This window comes from Aythya ferina (genome assembly GCF_964211825.1).
Source record: "Aythya ferina genome assembly, chromosome: 2".
NCBI lineage: Eukaryota > Metazoa > Chordata > Aves > Anseriformes > Anatidae > Aythya > Aythya ferina.
The window spans coordinates 151,874,579-151,894,786 of NC_140297.1; the positions used below are offsets into that span (position 1 = coordinate 151,874,579).

At 52.1% G+C, this 20,208-nt stretch overlaps 1 protein-coding gene across 7 annotated transcripts in view; it reads right to left on the reverse strand.

Moving 5' to 3' along the window:
- CYRIB (CYFIP related Rac1 interactor B) overlaps positions 1 to 19,351 on the reverse strand; it is a 91,271-nt gene extending 71,920 nt beyond the window's left edge. For 4 of the 7 annotated variants that reach the window (XM_084509901.1, XM_084509894.1, XM_084509899.1 and 1 more), the window contains exon 1: positions 19,263 to 19,351. The gene's annotated coding sequence lies outside the window, so the exon portion shown is untranslated. Of the gene's footprint in view, positions 1 to 891; positions 1,042 to 19,262 lie in introns of those variants that run through there. The other 3 variants (XM_084509895.1, XM_084509900.1, XM_084509897.1) reach the window with 1 other exon arrangement.
- Between the last annotated feature and the right edge of the window lie 857 nt (positions 19,352 to 20,208).

Genomic DNA, 20,208 nt, shown 5'->3' on the forward strand with positions numbered 1-20,208 from the left:
TTCCTGGGCAGGAGGCTGCTGTTTATTAATAAACGAGACCTCAAAGTAACAAAACCGGGCTGAGCTGCGTGCGCCCTCGTTCTCGGGCGGCACAGGGCGAAATTCAGCCCCAGCCCGGGTTTGGTTTTTGGTTCAGTCGCTCCTGTAAGCGGCAGCTCGAGGCCACCACCTTGTCACGCCGCTGCAGCGAGAGCCCCAACACCTCGGCCACCGCACCCCGAAATGGGGCTGGGCACGGGGGGGGGCAAATCCCCTCAATTTCTGCATTCCCCCAAAAATTTCCACACCCCCCCCTTAATTTCTGTATTCCCACCAATTCCTGCATCCCCTCCCTGATGCCTCCATCCCCCCAGATTTCCGTACCCCCCCCCAAATTTCTGCATCACGCCCCTTACCCCTGCACCCCCCTCAATTTCCACATCCCTCCCACTCCCTGTGTGCCCCCCCAACTCCCACATCCCCCTAAAAAATTTCCACACGCCCCAAAATTTCCCCATTCTCCCCCAAATCCCTGCACCCCCCCCCCTTCCCCAACCACCACCCCCAAGATGCCGGCAACACCTTCCCCAGTCCACCCGCTCCCAGCAACGAGCCCCCAATTGGGGGGGACCCTAAATCCCCCTGGCGACAATCCCACACCGAGAGACCTGGGGGACCCCAAACCCCCCGGGGGGACCCCAAATCCTCGGGGGGGGACCCCAAATCCCCTGGGGGGACCCCAAATCCCCCCGGGAGCGGGGAAGGAGGCAGCGAGAAGTTGCGGGGGGGCTCCCTGAGGTGGAGCAGCGCTGAGGTAACGGGGTGAGGGCACCAAGGGGGGACCTTCCTCCCTCCCTCCCTCCCTCCTCCTCTTCCTCCCTCCTCCTCCTCCTCCTCCTCCCCGCCACTCACCCAGAGCTTCAGCCGGGAACCGGGAGCCGCTGCCTCCTCCCCTCCCTCCCTCCCTGCGGGCCGGGCCGGAGGCAGCGAGCGGCGGCCGGGAGGAGGAGGAGGAGGAGGAGGAGGAGGAGGAGGAGGAGGAGGAGGAGGAAGGGGAGGGGGGGGGGGCAGCCGCAGGGGGAGCGCCACGGGGGAGCGGCGGTGCGGGCGGGCGTGCGTTGACCCGGATGTACCGGTGGGGAGGGGGGGAGCAGCGCGCATCCCGGCAGGTGAGTGCGCAGGCGCGCCCGGCTGCCAGCGCACTGCGCATGCACCTGCTTTGACTCCTTGTGTCTCGGGCACGGGAGGGGGGGGGAATGGAGGCGGGCGGGTGGAGTAGGGGGATGTAGGGGGTGAGGGTGAAGGGGGTGAAGGGGGTGAAGGTGGGGTGGGGGGGGCAGCCATGGTTCGGTGCGGGGCCCCAGGTTGTCCTGAGGGTCCTCGGGGTCTGCACAGAGTGTGGGAGGGGGTCTGGGGGAAATGAGGGTATCCACAGAGGATGGGGGGGTTGTCCTCAGGGCATCCCAGCCAAGCTGTGAGGGCTGCTGTGGGCACAAGAGGTGTGTGGCCATATAGAGCCATAACGGTTGGGGAAGCCCTCCAAGATTGTCTGCGCCAACCATCACCCCACAACCAATGTTACCACTAAAGCATCTCCTCAAGCATCACGTCCAACCTCTCCTTGAACACCCCCAGGGACGGGGACTCCACCACCTCCCTGGGCAACCCGTCCCAGTGCCTGACTGCTCTTGCTGAGCAGAAATGTCTCCTCATTTCCAGCCTGAACCTCCCCTGGTACAACTTGAGGCCATTCCCTCTAGTCCTATAATATGTGAGCAGAAGCCAACCCCCAGCTCCCCACAGCTTCCTTTCAGGCAGTTGCAGAGAGCAATGAGGTCTCCCCTGAGCCTCCTCTTCCCCACACCAACCACCCCCAGCTCCCTCGCCCGCTCCTCACAGGACTTGTGCCCCAGGCCCTTCACCACCTTCGTAGCCCTGCTCTGGGCACACTCCAGGGCCTCGATGTCCTTCTGGCACTGAGGGGCCCAAAACTGAACACGGTACTTGAGGTACATACATCCATTTACCCTGCCCCTCCAGGGTCACATCCTGCCCAAGGAGGTGGCTGCTGAAGGAGAAGGACACCCAAGTTCACCCAAAAATGCCAGGGGTGCAGCACAGCCCTGAAACCTCCTCACACACCTCAAAGTCCAGGTCTTTGTCCTCGTGAGTCGCCACCGCCATTTGTTTTGACATGAGCAGCCTTTGCAGGTGAAGCATTGAGACTTAGCACCCTAAAGCGAAAAGCCACTGACTCAAAAAATATGCGTCGTGCCCCAAGCCAACTGTGTGATTTATTTATTTTTATTTTAAGGCCTGACTCAGGGGTTCTAAATGCTTGCTGTGGGCAAAACTGGGATGGGAAAGGACATAAAGCTCCTTCTTGGTGAAAAGCAGGATTGCTGACTTAAAGACGTACATAAATCTCTTTGCAGGTGGGTTGTGTTTTAAGAAGTAAGCAGAAAAAGGGAAAAATTAAATCCTTTGGTGAACTCTGAGCTGCCAGAGCGTCCTGAGAAGGAACGTCCCACTACAGCAGTGGCAGGAGTCATCGTGCTCTCCGTTTCCCACAAAATGTAAAAGATATGCAAAATGTGTTAAGAAATACAAAAGTGTCCTTTAATGACACTGTTGATTTACTTATGTAATTTCCTCTCCATGTAGACATCTGCATGCAAAAACTAAATTCTGAAGGTTTCACCTTTTCCACACCTCTCTCATAACTCGGGTTTTGGTGTCATTACGCTCTGGGACATGGCACACCCCGAGTTACTTTTACTCCTGGTAGAGACTAATTTGCAAAAGCAGAGGGATAACATCAATATCCTGTTTTGGGGCTTGCTTCTTTTGGAAAATTACATATACACACACAGGAAGACAAAGTTCTGCTTTTTTTTTGTTTTTTTTTTTTTGTTTTTTTTTTTTTCCTCTTAACGTTATCAGGAATCTAGACAATTATTTTCAAAACTTTCCCATGAAGTCTCCTCTGACCTTCGCATTGAGTGGCTGAAGAAGCCAAAGGCCAGTTTACATTACGTTTGGTGAGACTTCTCACCTGATAGGTATCAAAAAGCCACCTTGGTGAACACAAAGCAACTGCAGATTTCAAGGCCTTGACTGTGATAATTGGGTGCTGCCGTGTACTCTCCACCAGGAACAGCCCGGAGAATGAGAGGACAGCGGGGCAGGAACACACAGATACAGCCAAGACAAAACAGGTGGCTGGCTCTTCCTGCAGCCTCGCATGCACAGCGTCCAAAGGTAAAGCGTTATCATCGACAAAGGTAATTACTCAAACTGAAAGAGCCATACAAGACACCTGAAAGTCTAACCACGTCAGCTACTTTCTCTTCTGAAGCCAAGCGTCAGTTTGATAACTGTCAAGTAATAGTGAATGCAGAGCTCTCCCTCCCCAGGCCAGTCCAAGAAAGAAGAAAAATAGGAAGTACTTCAGAGATTTACATGTCAGGGTATTTCTCTTCTTTGCGTTTTCACAGCTGTATATGTGTTAACTTGAACTGATAAACTTAGGTTTTCTCCAAACTTGGCAAGGGGATTAGCGTAGATGATTTTTCAAGGTCCCTTCCAATCCCTAACATACTGTGATGCTGTGAAGTACAGATTCAATAAACTAATGATTTGAAAGGACTGTGGATAAGATAGGATCCTGGGATATAAAGGAAGCAGTCCGTGAGGATAGTTGAGCACCAAAACCTGCCTGACGAACTAAATTTACACTACACTATAAATTGGGTCCTCAAAGAGCATTCAGGCAATACCAGGGCCGGTAAACCACGCTCCTAATTGTCTGCTGCCTCCACCTAAACAGGGAAAGGGGAGTGCTCAGGCAAGCCTGGGGGGGGCTGTTACAGGTTAGTACAGATTGGAGCAAATAGGTGAGATGTCCAAGAAGATATGAAAGAAGATTTTCAGAGAAGAAGCTGATGAGCAGAGTGGCAGAAGACCAGAAGTCCCAGTTCTGCTTGTGTTTGATTCCTGTAGGTGGGTAGGCTAAACTGAAAGTGCCTGACATGACTTTTCACTTCTGCTGCAGTAAGAATTTTTTTGCAACCAGCAGATAAAAAAATCTGCACTGTAGGAGATCGATGCAGCCTCCTTCCCGAGATGCTGGCAGGTCACTACCACATTCTCTCTTCTCTGAAGACATTCAGAGTCTGCTTGCCAGGCCAGGAGAGATCCAGGTCCCACTGAACTGGATTCAAGGGAAGCAGAACCACGCTCCAAGTTTATGCTGGATTCATCACGTGGGTTTAATGCGAGCCTGGGGGCTCTCACCTCTCTTGCACAGAACTTTGTCCTGTTGCGTGGAGCTAAGGAAACAATGCAACCGGCCTCAGGGAAGAATGATTTTTGATGTTCATGACACTGTGAACTGCAAGGAGTTTGGGGAGGGGAAGGCAAAAGAAAGCCTCTCCTACTGAAACTATAAGGAGTTTTACAGTAATATTTACTCTTTAGGGCTCTCCCAAATTTTAACATACCCTCTCATCTTTCAGGAGTACAAGTAAGAGTGCTCAGAACCTGAGCATCACTGATGCTTTAACAGCAGCTGCACACTAAGACATCCACATCCCATGTAATAATTGAAGCATAAAAATTATTGAACAATCTGGAAAATGTTGCATGACTTAAAAACCTGCCAATTCTCGATTAGTTCTGACTTCGCTTTTAATTTCTTAATTGCTCCTTCTGAATAGAAAACCATTTAACCAGGTTAGTACTGGGATAAATATATATATATATATATATATATATATATATATATATATATAAAAGGTGATATTTGCCAGTTTGCATGATAAAATTACAGAATGGAAATAGAACATAACTGCTGCTAGGGTCCTAAATGGCTGTTGATTGTTTTGTTAGCAAGAGTAGTGTTGCTGGGTAGGTAAAATTCACCCTTAGGAGAGAAAATGGGTCAGAGCATGTTCACAGAGCAAAGATTATTAAGCTCCAAAAGTACTGTTGGATGTACATGTAGCATATACACGTCCATATGTACCAGTGACAAGAGATGACTTTATTTTAGCTATAGATAGCCAGACAAATTAAGACAGAGAAGCAAAACTGCCCTTGGGTGCCATGCACAGCTACAATACTTCGGCTACTTTTAGGCTTAATGGTAGCCTAGGGGAGAAAGTCAAAAGTAGAAAAGGAAGTCATCTTTTCTCATTTGTACTCAGCAGGGACAACAGCGTGCGTTGTCCACTGACAAGTGCTGTTTGTGTGGCGGGGGGGGGGGGCAGCACTAACTTTTCCATTACGTGGATGAAAACGGTAAGTAAGCAGCCCCTATCCATATCCATACAGAGATTTTAATTTTTAAAGAGACGAGATTTCTCGCAGCAAAATTTCTAGGCTGGAAAACGGCAGCAGCTTTGCAGAGATCCTTTGTTACGCTGCCGTGGTTCATAGCACCTTTCAGCCCGGATAAAGCTCCCATCAGGTTCTGCCCTCCCTCTTCCAGGTTCCTCCACCTTTTCGAGTGCATGCCTGGCAGATGAGGGATTGCAGGAGCAGTCACATTCACACTACAGTGTCCTTTAGGGCTCTCGTTTTGGGTAGCAGAAATCCTCTGATATAAATGCAGCAGTATAAACAGTTGCAACAAAGTGCGGATGATCAACATAAATTTCAGAAAAAGCACAGACAAAACAAAAAGCCAAGGTCGAAGCATTCTGTGCTTACAAGGATGCCTGAAGTGCTTCCAGATACCGTAAGAGCAAACAATTACAATGTTTTATACTTGTGTTTTATACTTGTGTGGAGTCAGGCAATGCCATCTCAAATTGCCATCCCTCTCCTCAAAGGTCGTTTTGATACCTAGGTGGCAAATGGGAAGAGCAATGCATTTCAGAAGCTCTTTCTTTTTACCCTAGCAAACCTGGAGAAAGTCCACTGTCTCCTGGTGCTGTGCCCCAGTCACTTCACGTGAGTACCTACATTAGTCACCTCCTCTTCTGCCACTCCAAATCTGAGATTATTTTCGAGTTCTCTCATCTGTTGATGCAATTGCTCCCTGCAAATGATCAGCACAGCCTCTCGGCATGCCTCAGCTGAGAGCCACGACGCACGCTTCGTTAATGAACAGCTCCTCTAAATCAAATGACGCAGGAGACTTCGGTGTTGGATTGTGATCAAAGATAATAGGGATTTTATACAATAAAGCTCTTTTGTTTTTACATTTTGCTGCCCTCCCTCAGCAGAGCAGCTTACCCGTATGAGACAGGGAAGCAAAAAGAGGAATAAAAAGAAAATGGCAGGTGTTAAGCCTGCATTTGAAAAAAGAAAAAAAAAAAGACTGTAGACCAGTAAGCATAAGGGAAGGTGGAAAGAGGAACTGCAGCTTCTATTTTAACCATATTTTCTCTCTACTGGAAAATAGAAAGACAAATTATACTGGTAGACCTGTCAGAGAACAGAGCAGAAGGCAGCCTGAGATGCGAATATCTTCAGGCATCTCATTCAAGTCTGTGATACGCAGGATTTCTTCCCTAACCAATGCATGGATACCAGCGTGCTCAGTACTCTGAACAACCACAACGGCAAAAACACTGTGGGTAGCAAACAGGCGAACTGGGTGAACTGGGCAGCAAGGGCCCTGCCAAGCATGGGAGATAACCCAGCACGACCAAGGGCAGCGGGTCATGGCCACGGACTGCAGTTGCCGACGTAGGGCACTCAGGTGGGAAGTAACACGAAATGCACGGGCTTTTTGTGACCTGTCCAGCACCCAGAGGTCTGCTCCTGGTCGCTCAATGCAGTGGAGAAGCCACGACCACTTCAACAGGTGCTGGGTCATCACCTCTGCGCGTGTGGAAGCACCCGAACGTCACCTCACGGATTTACTCTGGGGGGCAGCTTCGGTGCCTTGCTGAATCGGGGTGCGTTGGAGGGTGCCAGGCACTTCACCTGACCTCCCGTTAGCCCTCTGTCAAGTCAGTCTGTAAAACCGAGCTAACCACCAGGAGCACCACAGGAAATGAGCACCCTATGTGAGCTGGAAGCTCCCCACCAGCCTCCTTCCTTTTTTTTTCCACAAAATGTTTCGGGTCAATCAGCAGCGTAATGGTGTTCCAGCTAATGGATGGAATCAATGCTTCAGAGAACAGGGGAGGCAATATTTAAGAGGGCCAGACTGTTTCATTACCCTCTGGAAGGGAAAACAATTTTTGTTTGGTGGATTTCAAGCAAAGGTAATAACGCCACCCTGACAGAAACAAATATTCATCGATTTCGTCGAGAACTCTGCCTACCTCAGGAGCAGGAGGCTGCACGAGGCTGGTATTTTACTTTTGATCACAGCCTTTGTAGTGATGTAATCATTTTGTTTGGCTGTTTCTGGGTGTTGTTTATCAGCATTTGGTTCATAAGTGGTTTTGGGGCCTCGTCTAGTTGTTACCAAGGGATGCTGTCAAGACGTCAGGAGACCATTTCACTTCGTCTCAGCTGTTCCCTTTGCTGCCGTGGCTGTTACTTTCCTCTGGGGATCGCAGGGGATGCTGAACACTTCCAGCAGGGAAATCAGTAAGGTAATTAAAGCACCTCAGTGCAGGGCGCTGGAGAGGCAGTCTCAGGGGGGCCAATTTCAAACCCCAGTGTACGAATGCAGCTTCACAGCCCAGGAGTGGCAGCAGGCATTGCTGGGGGAGACTCAAGCAGGGACACGCTAAAGCCACTGGCTGTGTCCCTTGGCTTGGGTCTCCTCCATCGCTGATGGCATGACCGCGAGCCGAGGGTGCTCTGCACCCCGCGGGGCTGCAGTGCCACTTTTGAGGCTTTTTCTGTCCTTGTCCCCCTCGTCCATGTTATAAAGACCTGGCTGCTTGTGCCCATCTGAAATGTAGAGTTCAATTTAGCTGATCAAAACCTGGAGTGGTTTTGTAACATCTACTTGAAGAACTGCAAACAAAACTCATCTCCATTTGTGATCTGAGCGATGTTGAGTACAAGGCTGCTGAATAATGAGAGAAAAAGGATTTAGGGTTGGGTTATTGGCTCACCAACTGGATCAACTGGATCTAAGAAGTCTGGGTAGCCACAACGACAGCAGCAGAGTCCATACTGCTCATAAAAGCAAAAGTCTCTAACGACGAAGAGGACTTTGCCAGCAGAGGAAATAGAAAGCCAGGACTCCTTCCCATGCGGTAATCTGCGAGGGACAGACTGGGCGCAGATGAAGGCTGCCGTAAAACAAAGCACTGGGGCATGCCCTCCAACACTTCCTCCGCTGAGCAGCAGAAGGGCTGCACACCAGACATCTCCCTCTTCCTTCTTCCTGAGCGTGGACGTGGCACCTTGGGCTGAGCCCAACCCTGAGCGCAGCTGGCCAGCATGCAGTCAGCAAGAAAAGGGGCTAAAGCTGATGCTGCACGTTTCGGTTACTTAAACATACTCCGAGCTTACCTGATTAATGAAAAGCTAGTAGTGTTCATGTCCAGATGAAACACCCCACGCATGGGTTGGGAAACATTCTGCTCATACCAAGCAGGACACAGCCCTGCTCAAGGCCGGTGGATTCCCCAAGCCAGAGCTGAGGTGAGGTCTGCTGCTGATCAGAGTGGAGCCTCTACCTGAATGCATCATAAACCTTTTATTTTTCTTTTTTATTTTCAATGGGTGGTCATATCCACCTCGTTATAAAAGATTACCGTCTCAGGCAGTGAAAGACCCAAAAAATTGAAAGAAGAAAAATAGTGTTCTCCTGTGAGGTGCTAGGCTGTACCTTGGAAGAGCTTTGCCCACTTTTCTGGCCTTGGACTTCTTGTTAAGCATGAGGAGAAGAAGCCTGGAGGTTTTGCAGCGAGAAAGCTCCAGTGGGAGACAGAGGGTGCACAGACCCAAATCCATAGGGATTCCTTAGTTATCCTTTTCACAAGACTTTTTATTTTTTAATTCTTATTCTCTTCCAGGCAAAAGCAAACAGTATCTGCTTCTTCATGCTTCTGTTATGTGCCCATTCTTATTTTAATCCTAATCACTTCTATGATAAACTTTAAAAGTGTGGGAGGGGTCGATGTAAGCAAACAACGTTGCTCAGAGAAGACCAGCAGGGATGTGAAAGGGTCACGGGAACCACGTGGGAGCAGAGATGAACATAAGGACAATGAGACGATCCTAAGTTTGCGTGCTCCTAAGTGGTTTTAATGGGGTCACTCCTGTCCTGAGGCACAACACGCTGCAGCTCGGCTGGCAGACTCCGGCCCGGAGCTTGTGAAAGGCTTTGCAGATGATTTTAGCATGGAGGGGAGTGTGCTCAAAGAGGCCCCGTGTGTTGCCAGATGGCCAGGAGGGGCACGAGTCCCCTCCAGAAGACTGAACGGCGACCCCGAAAGAAGGCAGAGTAGGGGAGAGCTGTGCACAGAAAGGCGTCTCGCCTGGCTGAGGCTTGGACACAGGTTTCAGAGGAACAAATGGATGGCTTTCAAAAGGCTGCAAAGGGAGGAAGCATTACAATATAGTGATGGTCGCTGAGAAGGAATGGCTGCTAGCTTATTCCACAAGAAACCTTTTAATTTCTTCAATGCAGGACATTTCAAAACCTTCCTCACCCACCAAAAGTCGAGCTATTCCAGCCAATGCCTCAGCTTTCACTTTTCAGTAGGGGATGTTCTTGTTATTGCAGAGAAATAGAGAATATACTGTGAAATTAGGAGTGAAATTACCTACACGGGGTCAGTAACCAACACCTCAGGGCAGCTCAGCCACGTAGCAGCCGGGAACTCTCCTGGTTCAGAGCCTCTGTCACAAACCCTCCTGCAGAAGCCGGCTCCCCCTGCCCTACAGTCCTCGCCGCAACGAGGCGCCGCAGAACTGATCTCCGCTCCACTCCATGCAGAGGCTTTATTTCATTCTGAAAGGTGCCGAGGGGAAAACACACACGTGCACCCAAAGCCTTAGGATAAAGATTAAAAAATGGTTACTGTTTTGTTGCCGTTCCTTTGTTCGTTTGTTTGCTTTCTGTAGTCTTTAAAAATGCTTAACACCCTGCTTGGGAGCTGCGTGGTTCACTTTAATGCAGTGTTAACCATTGCAATTCATTAATTGACTTTTATGTTCCCATTAACTGTTGCAATCAACTCCGTCCTGATACTCCACACTTTTATCTCTGCTATGAAGAAGCTCGATTAGCTTTGCTTGGCTCCAAAACAATGCAGTGAACTATCCTCAATTATTAATAATCCGCTTCCCCTCCAATAAAGCTTTTTGGACCTTCACTACGGTCCGATGATATATTTATTTGGCGTGCAAGGATCAGAGCAATCCCGTGCACTCTCTCTGGGAAGGGACCCAAAAATAACTATCTGCTTGATAGCAACCCAAGGGAGCTCCTAAGGGAGTGAGAGTATCGTTTCAGGGCAGGTCATCAGTGGCTTAGGGAAATTAGTCAAATCTGTGCCTGGGGAACAGAGGCCTCAGGGTTTGTAAATGTGCGAGAGAACCTTTCCCCTCTCGGTCACCGGTTCAGTCCCAGCTGGTGCAGCATGGCCTGGAAGCTCTGCAGCATCTCATGAACTCCTGGGGTCCCCTGAAACAAGCAGTAGGGCTCCTCACGGGCACGCACTTACACCTTGGAGCCACTCCTGCTCCAACCGCAGTCTCAGCAGTGACAGACAGACACAGAAACAGAGTGATCCCTGCTGCAAAAAGTGGTAGACTGGCAATGTTTTAGCTGCCAGATGTGGAAAGTGGGCTTCATCCTGGTCAGCAGCACAGCTCTGGATTTACTGGGGGCACTTTTCCCTTCTTGAAAGGAAACAAAACAATGCATTACAAAGCGGTTTGTCTGAACCTTTCCTCACAAACTCCGCCAGAAGGACCCAGAAACCTTGCCAACCCCCTCCTGCAGTGCCCTAGCTCTCGGGAAGGAGCCGATTTCACACCCGGAGGCCGGTGCTGGGAGCCCCAGGACTGCAGGCTGCGCATCCAGCCCCGGCACAGGTCTGCTCGGACAGAGAGGAGACAAATGCTGAGCACTACAACCGCAAACCGCAGCTGTTGATGGGAGCTGGCAAGAGATCAGGGAATGCCGGGAAGCACAGAGGGCCGGCAGCAGAAGGTAGCAAGCCGAGGAAGGCTCTCTGATACTGGAGCTCTTTCGCTCGCTGCTTTTCCATCCTGGCACCCGGTTCCAGTGACGGTGCAAGGGCCCTGGGCCAGCACGGTGCAATTTTATGTGGTTATGCCTAGGTTATGTTGGCACTTTTCTGGGTAAACATGTCTCCGTGCAGGCTCAGGTCCACCAAGCTTTGAATAATTTGCAGCTACGCTCTCTGCCGATAGCTGATTCCAGTTGCCTCTGTGTTTTATTTGAGGAGCAGCGCCCTGGGGCTTGCCAAGCACCCTCCTCCCTCCTTCTAACTCAGGACAGGGCTGTGCTGAGCAGCGGGGACAAGCCGTGGAGAAGCCCTGTCTGCCAGCACAGCTGCAAGCAGGACACACGACGGGGCTGGAGGCTCTGTGCAGGGACCCATAAAGCTGGAACTGGGCGTAGGGGCTGCTGCGAGACCTCAGCCGTACCCTGGTGCTCCTGTTCCTTCACGCCCTTTTGAGTGGAAGCTTGTCAGGGCTCTCTTCATGCACTCCTAGGGTTTAAACCGTGCTCACATTCAGGCAGGGGCTTCAGGATAGTGCAGTACTATGAACGGCAAAGAGCACAAAAGCTTCCATGTGCAGAAGAGACAAAAGATAACAATAAGGCAAGGCTTACTGTAACGCTCACCCTCTTCTGTTACCAGGATGTGCAAATCTAGCTCTTCCAGTCCATTATGATCAGCCAGCTTACACTCAGTGGCAGGTGAAATGTCACACCTCGGGGTTCATTTTCACTGCAGTAGGCAGAGAATTTGTCCTTTAAACACCCTTAGTATTAATGGGAAACTGAGCCAGCAATTTAAACTCCAAGAGACACAAACGTCTCACGGGGGACCCTTTGCAAACGCATTGACATCTTGATTCACAAAATGAGACACTTTTAAAAACAAATGCAAATTCGTTTCATTCAGGATCTGAGGTCAGATGGGTGCTGGAAGAGAAATGTGCCTGGAATGTTCAGTGCATTTGTCAAATATCTTCTAATCCCTGTATACTCAAGGGATTGAAGTGACATCAGGGAAAGGAAGGGCAGTTTTCCAGTTCTCTGCATTATCCGGTACCTCTTCAGACGGGGCTGGGACATAAATTCACCTAGTTTACTGGCAGTAATGGTGTTGAGGGCAAAAGGAGGCTTTGGGATAAGGAATCAAGTTTCAGTGACCTCCAAAATTATGTATTTTTCACTCTGGGATATGCTCAGATACAGCCTGCCATTGCCTGTGTTTCGTATGGGAAGTGGGATGCTCCAACTGGGTACGTGGGGGCAGGCACGAGGCTTCTTTTCCTCCACATGGTTGGGAGAGAAAAGGGAACCCACTGCCTGCGGTGTCTCCTCCGGCAGAGCCTTGCTTGGTGGCTTCACAGCAGGGTTTGCAGGACCAGGGATGTAAGCATCCCTGCAACACAAAGCCAGCTGCCTCCCAGGGGAGCACAGGGGCTCCGATTTTGCCCACCAGAAACCAGTGGAGGAGGAGGAGAAGCGCTTGGGAAGTTCCTCTCTGAGGTCTCCCCAAGGAGCCCCTGCCCCTTCCCTTCCCGCAGGGGGCTGCGCTGCCGGGAGCCGCTGCTCAGAGGAAGTTGCACGACTTCGGGCCCTGACTGAGAGCGATACTTTGCTCCCAGACACGCGGACGGCAGCGAAGAGGAAGAGGAAAAGCCCCACGCAATATGCAAATGGCCTCCTGCAGCTCGACGAAAACATCTGCCCAGGAACACCTCCGAAGCGCAGGCCCCGATTGCTGCCTCCAACTGGCTCATTTCTGCAGGAGAAGCATTTACGGGTCCTGCAGCACCTCCGCGAGCCCGCCGCAGAAGCAGGGGGCAGCCTCCTCGCCCCAAGCAGCAGGACCCCAATAAGAGCGCACCCACCGATTGCTTCGCACAGCAAGAGATTTATTTAAAAGAAAAAAGACAGATCAAACAGAACCTCAACAAGCTAAAAAGACCGTTTTTTGCATGCACAGCAAGTCGAAGTCCTAGGCATAATCGCCCCTCAAAGGCATAAAGGTATTTTAGAGGTATGATGATTCCTGCGACAGCCCGGGATACAGCCCTGGGTACCAGCAACCCTAAAACAGACACGACTGAACCAGAAGCCAATTTTGCTGATAAAAGCAATGCCAGTAACACCTATAACTAGGGCGTCTGACCAGCTGTGGGCGCAGGAAGTCCTGGAGGAAACTTTGCAAGGTGAGAGGGGCAGGAGGCCAAGTTTACAGCCGGATCCCTCAGCCTTGCACTGCTTCTCCAGGCAGCTCGGCAGTTCATCTGCGCTGGGTAATGCCAGCCCTTGGAGTAAACTTGTCAAAGCTGTGCTAAGGCAATGTTTAGTGTTGATTTCCAAGCACCCTCCAGCCCCTCTGAACATACTAAGGGTTGGGGAATATCCATGCCTGGCAGTGAGGGCACTCGCTGCCTGCTTGCAGGTCTGCACCCAGCCTGGATCCAGCCCCTGAACCCCATCTCTGGGATTTGGATGATTTTAAACCCTACCTGCAGCTCTCCTGACTCTAGGTGTCAAAATCTCCCCTCGTCAAGCACATACTCTGCCCCCAAATACACAGACAGAGCCATATGTCACCTCCACCAGCAGGACCAGACAGTTTCACCACCACAACTCCCTCCCCAGCAGCTCCCGGTCCCTTTCTTCTTAACATTTTCCCTTCCACCAGGAAGCTCCCACCTTTCCCACCAGTCCATTGCCCACTGACTCATTCTCATAAAACCATTTGCATGGCTCATGCTGCAGGTGAAAACAACGGCGGGGTGCAAAGTGAAAGCTGGACCTGCTAGGAACCGAGCAGACTGAGTCATTCTTGTAATAGGAATTATTTCGGCAACTGGTTTCTGCTGCAGCCCATTAATAGCAACGCCATCACAGCGGAGGAAAGCAAACCATAGCTGGGGAGAGGAAACAAGAACAAGTGTCTGAGGAGCACTTCTCCCTCCCAGGAAATGGGAGGTAGAACCAGGCCACACCTGGGCTCTGATGACAAGTGACCCCGGTGCAGGACACCCAAAGTTTCATCCATAGCAGCCAAGGAAAGAAATTAAAGGTAAAAACGTGGGGCACTGCTGACATGTCACAGCACTGAAAGTAGCACTGGGACCAGCAAAATATTAGCAGGTTTGGGGCAGCTCTCCCCTAACTCCTGACGACAATTTGCAGAGAGGAGAAGCCGCAAGGACAGGAGTGGGACGAGGCAAAGGAAGTGCGAGCTGCAGACCTCTGCTCGCCTTCCTTGGCAGTCAGCTGAATATTAATTCCCTGTCGGTTTGCGTAGCCACAGATAGGCCTGTTCTTTTTTAATTTTAGCCCTTGCCTAATTTAAAACTACAGGCATGCTATTTTCATGGGCTTTTTTTTTTTCTCTTTTTGACAGGCTGTAAGCCGCCAGATGCACCCCGCAGGGTTGAGTAATTGGTCTTGTCCCAGGGGAGGTGGCAACCCTTAGTGAGAAATGAGGAAATAGAAAAAATTACCCATAGAAAAAACTGTCCCCACAGGCAGGGACAGCAAGCGGCACCCAGCCCGGTCACACACGGCCATCCTCCCTCTCCCACCCTCGTCCCCTCCAGCCATACACCCACCCTGCTTCCCATCGCTTGCCCTGGCTCCTCTTGTCCCTATGTGCCAGTGTCACTTGTCTAACACAGAAGTGCTCTTCGTGTTTGCAGGGAGCCTCCTGCATGCTGGTTTGTGCCCAGTGCCTCCTGTCCTGGCACTGGGCACCACTGGAAAGCGCCTGGCTCTGTCATTGTGCCCTCCCTTCAAGTATTTGTACACATTCATGAGATCCCCCTGAGCCTCTCCTCACAGGAAAAGGGCCCACCATCCCTTCAGCACCCTGGTGGCCTCCATCAGACTCTTCCCAGTATGCCCAGCTCCCTCTTAAAAATCACAGAATCATTAAGGTTGGGAAAGCCCTCCAAGATCACCTGCTCCAACCACCCCCTACCACCAATATCACCACTAAGCCATGTCCCCAAGCACCACGTCCAACCTCTCCTTGAACACTCCCAGGAACAGGGACTCCACCACCTCCCTGGGCAACCCGTCCCAGTGCCTGACTGCTCTTGCTGAGCAGAAATGTCTCCTCATTTCCAGCCTGAACCTCTCCTGGCACAACTCGAGGCCATTCCCTCTGGTCCTATCACTGGTTACCTGTGAGCAGAGGCCGACCCCCAGCTCCCCACAGCTTCCTTTCAGGCAGTTGCAGAGAGCAATGAGGCCTCCCCTGAGCCTCCTCTTCCCCAGACCAACCACCCCCAGCTCCCTCAGCCGCTCCTCACAGGACTTGTGCCCCAGGCCCTTCCCCAGCTTCGTAGCCCTGCTCTGGGTCTCAATGTCCTCCTTGTAGTGAGGGGCCCAAAGCTGAACACAGCACTGTACTGGGACACTCAGAACAAGCCACAGCCCTCCAGCTCCAACCCCACCAGCACTGAGAAGAAGGGAGAAGATCCCCTGGACATATCCAGATGCCTGTCCCCTGCCTCTGCTGCAACACTCGCCCGCAGCGAGGCGCCGACCCCCCGACCAGGCGGGGATCCTGCCCACAGCACGTGAGGCGCTGCTGGCTGCTACTGAGAGGAAGCGAGTGGGTGGAGGGAAAAGCCCAAAGCGAGCAAAAATCAACAAACAGCACGCAGAGACACGAGCACAGAGTGCCCGGCATGGTTACAAGGACCCCGAGTTTACAAAATGCTACACAAATATGTGCAGGCCACGCAAACGTGTGCCTGAGGTGTGCAAGGAACCGGGAGGCCCTCAAAGCCCGAAGGGACCAACAGTGCCTCGCTGGGCAAGGACACAAGTCCGAGCAGTTATTAATAGGCTGCACACCCCGGCATATTTTAATTGAGTACTTTCAAGAAAAGCACTTTAAAGATAATATTTTTTAAAAAAGAGGAACTGTTATTTCTAAAACAGGCACACAGGAAGCCCAGCTCTGCTGTCAGTTTTTGATAGAGCCGTAGTTCCTCAGTGAAGATTTCTCCCTGAGTTTCTCAGTGAAGATTTTTTGCAGCCGTGCCCAGACCTAGGAACACCACCTCCAGTTATCGGCCTCTTACTTGCACATTCCCAAGCTGTAAAACTTTCCTTCCTTATCAGCTCTCGTGGAGCAAGATTGGCAGTGCTGTAGGTTCAGTAAGACATCATAGAAGATGGTAGAAGAGTAATGAAAGAGGTCGGAGCTCTGGCTGTGAATTATTCCCCAAATTTGGCAGCAAAGGAGGATTTCAAACGTACACGCTCAGCCCGGCGTGGCTGCCTCCGAGGCCGCTCGGCGGAGAGCTCTTGGAAAGCGGGCAGCGTGTCTGCTCCGCCGGTTACAGTGATCGCTGCTGACAGGTCCTTCATGGTATCACAACAAATTAGGTCACAGATTAGATTTTCATAGTGCAGATTGCATCTACTGCCCGTGATTTTTTTCCTCAAATAGCGAGGGTTGTGGCCGAGAGGCCTGGGCTCAAGACTGGCAGCAAGGCAGATGTGTGGGGTGGGAGTCCTAATTCTGGCTGAGACAGAGGCTGTCCTAGGCAGGCTCAGATAAATGTCCTCATTTGCTGCTGCAGTTGGAAGGCCTGATAGTCCTCCCTTTCTACTCAGGAAGCCTTTGAGAAAACAAGAAGAGCTTGTTTGCTAGATACCCTGGAGTAGGTCTCACAGCATTTCTGCAAAGCAGATATCAAAAGCAGCATTTTTTTTTTTTAGATTGCATTTCTGGGTGATAGAAAAGCATCTTATATCATGTAAAAAACCTGCTGGGAATGGAAACCAGAGCTGTACATCATACTTGTCCCACCTAATTCCACAAGGTCACACATATACTCAATTTGAGCATCTCCAATGCAGGAAGGTTTTAAGGAAATAAACTCACGTGTGCAGCATTCAGAAAAACAAGCAAACAACCAAACAAAAAACCCACAGAACTCTGGGGGGAAGAGTTTTAAAACCACACCCAGCAGGGACAGCAATACAGCTCAGAAAGCAAAAGAAAATCCACGCTACATCAAGATCCACATAAAGCAGTGCAGAACGAAGGTTTTGAACAGCTGGACAATTGCAGACGCCGTGCAAGGCGCTCTCTATCCATCACGAAACACAGCCTGGCTGCAGATGGGAAATCCCCGCTCCAACAACTGTATTGCAGGAGCCTGGAGCTCTGCAGGCTGCTCCGAGGCCATCTCCTTGCCCAGGGGCACGCTCCTGCAGGGGAAAGCTCCTGGTGGGACCGTGCAGCTCTGCATGACAGTGGCGATGCGGCAGATAAGCAAGCTTACAGCCACGGTAAGCACTAAAGGAAAACCTAAACCAGACGATTAGGAAGATAGATCTCGGCTGGAGCTAGCCTCAGAGGCAAGCCTTTCTAAGCCATGGTTGAGACAGGCGCAGTAGGAACAACCTTCAGCTTACAGGAGCAGTCCTGGTGACCATGGTGGCACCGTGCTCCTGGACATTCGCTGGGCAGACAGGAGACCACACCGTGGCCACAGCCTCCGGAGCAGAGGCAGAGCAAGGCCAGGTGGTACAGAGCCTACTGAGCAAGGCTGTTTGCAGCAGGGGAACAGACTAGGCCATCTTCCTGTTCTCGGTGAGGCAAGAGAAGCACACGATGCTGTGCCTGTTCCCCCACTGCAGGCTCAGACAGCCCAGCGCCGGGTGCCCTCAGCTTTGCCTCAGCTGAGCCCCGTCCTGATGCCAGCATGGCTGGCCTGAGTCACCGCAGCTGCGACTCCGGCTCCGAAATGATCTTACCCCTCATTTCAGCAAAAGTTTTTTGCAGGAAATAAGCTTTTACTTTCAAAATACTCCTGTCCTTGTTCTTCTCCAACAAGCACAGGAAGTATCTCAGCCGAACATTGCCCTTTATTCTTCTAAGTCACTACTTATTCTCTGTCACCTTTGAGTAAAAAGAAACAGCGGTGCACAGCGGCTGTGCCTTCCCACACCTACGGGCTGCGTTAGGCTTTCCGCTGCCCTCTCACACTGCTGCTGCTGGCCATGCCACCTCTAGAGGCACCAAACGAGGCCTCTTTATTTTGTTTTTTTTCCCCAAGCCTGAGCTGCACCATGGACATCATTGCAAATCCATTTTATGTGCTCCTTGCTGAGCAATCCAAACTATCGATCTTGCTTAAGGAAAGAGATGCTCTCGACCTTACTGGAAATATTTTTGGAAGTCCTGTTTGTCAGACAGCTCCTGCTGGCTCCCAGTTTCAATGTGGGACACTGCTCTCCCTGCTCAGAAACCTCATCTCTCCAGCGAGCTTCTCCTCCTGACCCACAGGACCATCCATGCCACCAACCCCGCTGCACCCTAAAAACCAAGGGGTTACAACCAGTGGAAAATGCGCTGACCATGCCCATCAGTCTGATCGGGAGCAGAGCAGCCAGGAGCCAATGAAACCCCACACTGCTGGGGGTTTCATTTATTAGAGATAATGAATTTTTAAACCACAAAACGATAACGTGACTCTATGCTGTGCAGCCAGATCACGGTTTAGGGGTGGCTGCGTGCGATTTCCTCTCCATTTCACCACGGATCCTTTTGAAACGCCACGACTTGCTCAAGAGGCCGGGGCAGTTTTCGCACAGAGCCACCGCCGTGACCTCGCCGCCATCCCTGCCCAAGCCAGGCAGCCCCCAAAGCAGGCGTTCTCGCTTCCTCGCCCAGCTTCTGGCCACCTGAATTTCGGCCATGCAGCCAGGAGCAGGTGCTAGATTGGCGTGAGGAGCCTCCAGCCTGGCACCTGTCCTGGCGCGAGGGGACAACCCAATGCAACTCGCCCAGCCTGAGACAGAAACCGACCCCCAGATCTCCATCCATCGCAGGCAGTGGGATGTGGAGCCAAACCCCGGCTTCCTCCCCAAAACCATCCACCCCATCTCACCCTCAGCTTTCCATGGCCATTTGGGGCTGGGTCTCCTGCCCCCCTCCGTCCTCCTAGGAGGGAGTTGAGGGACCACCACGGGGGGATCCCCTCCCAGCCCCCCCGCACCCTCCCTTCCTCGGGGCGAAGGCGAGGCCCCTCAGCGGAGCTCGGAACCCCCCCAGCAGACCTCGATGCCCCTCTGCAGGGCTCCGGGTGCCCCCTCCTCACCCTTTACCCCTCGGGACCCCCCTCCCCGATTCCCCCCGGTTCCCCCCGGGGCTCGGTACCTGGGCGCGGGGCCGCCCGCGGCGCTCAGCCCGCCGCCGCCTTCCGGGTTGCCGGGGGCCGGCTCCGCCGCCGCAGGTTGGGCGGCGAGAGCGGTGCCGCATCGCTATAAAAGGAAGCCGAGCCCCGGGGGGAGGAAGAGGAGGAAGAGGAGGCTCCGGCACCTTCATCGGGCCCGGCTTGGCCGCCCTGCCCCGGCCCGTTGCTAGCGAGCACCAGGGGAGGGCGAAGCATCCCCCCCCCCCTCCCCAGGGGGCTGGGGGAGCGGCCCCAAAATGGGGGATAGGAGGAGGGGGGCTGTGGGTTGGGGACTGCTGGCCTCAGGGAGGGGTGCTGAGGTGGAGGAGGAGGAGGAGGGAGGGGGATGAAGGTTTGTAGCCAAAGGAGGATGTGGGCACAACCTGATACACTCAGCTGTTCTGCAGGCACCAGCGTGTCCCCTTCCACCTCAAGCACCTGGGGTGGTGACAAATCCACTGGGGTTTCTCCCCACCTGGGGTCCCCCCTGGGAGCCTTGGCAGGACCCTTCTTCGCTGTGAGGGTGGCGAGGCTGCCCAGAGAAGCTGTGGGTGCCCCATCCCTGGAGGTGCTCAAGGCCAGGCTGGATGGGGCTTTGGGCAACCTGGGCTGGTGGGAGGTGTCCCTGCCTATGGCAGGAGGTTGGAACCAAATGGACTTTAAGGTCCCTTCCAACCCAACCCATCCTGTGATCCGATTCTGTGATACGACCCGGCCTCATCCCGCCACCTCAGCATGCACTGTGACAACCTCAGCATGGCCGCCCCAGTCAAAACGCACATGAAACCTGTGAGGAAGCAGAGGATGAGGCAGCTTTTGCAGAAGTCGGAAGATAGCAGCCAGCAGCGACACTCAGAAGTGTCCTGGAAACTTTAAATGCGTATATACCAAAAATAATCTCCTACAACAGTCTTCAAAGTGCAAAGGGTG